Source organism: Triticum aestivum, chromosome 3B (assembly GCF_018294505.1).
Source record: "Triticum aestivum cultivar Chinese Spring chromosome 3B, IWGSC CS RefSeq v2.1, whole genome shotgun sequence".
Classification (NCBI taxonomy): Eukaryota; Viridiplantae; Streptophyta; class Magnoliopsida; order Poales; family Poaceae; genus Triticum; species Triticum aestivum.
Window position 1 is genome coordinate 772,418,636 of NC_057801.1, and position 675 is coordinate 772,419,310.

Consider the following 675-nt stretch of genomic DNA (forward strand, 5'->3'; position numbering starts at 1 on the left):
CCTGGCCAACCGCGACTAAAGCCCCTCACGTGCACCAGCTGGCCACCGAGCGCCCTGGCCCAAGCCTTTGGTCGCGGTTCGTCTGCCGAACCGCGACTAAAGACTTCATTAGTCGCGGTTCCTACAGTTTCGCGACTAATGGGGCTGGACGGAAGCCTCTTTTTCTACCAGTGTATATGGAGTGATATAGGTACAAGTAAGCTGGTGTGAACACTAGTCTTTTTTTCATTTTTGGAGAGCAATAAAAGTGTCTTTTTTTTCATTTTTGGAGAGTAATTAGAGGCATGCCTGGCACCTTCTTTTTGTTTAAGTTCTTCCAAAAATACCAGGCCAACGCACGAAATCCATAGTAAGTATTCACCCGGCAAACGTTGTTTTGGAAAGTACTAATAAATAATCCCAATTGCTACAGGGCATGCATTGATGTTGGTAATTTTGGTAGGGATTAATCGTCAAAATGTCGTACGTTTTCACACACACCAGAATAGATTGGATTGCAAAGTTTGAAACATTTGCTGATTTGCAAGCGGGAAAAGACCCGCCGAGAGAATATGTGTGTGTATATATAGTCAACCGATCCATCCAGCACAAGCACACACAACACAAAGCATACGAGCGTATAGCCAACCGATCCACCCAGCACACAAGCCTTGCCAGCTCCACGAGAAAAACACC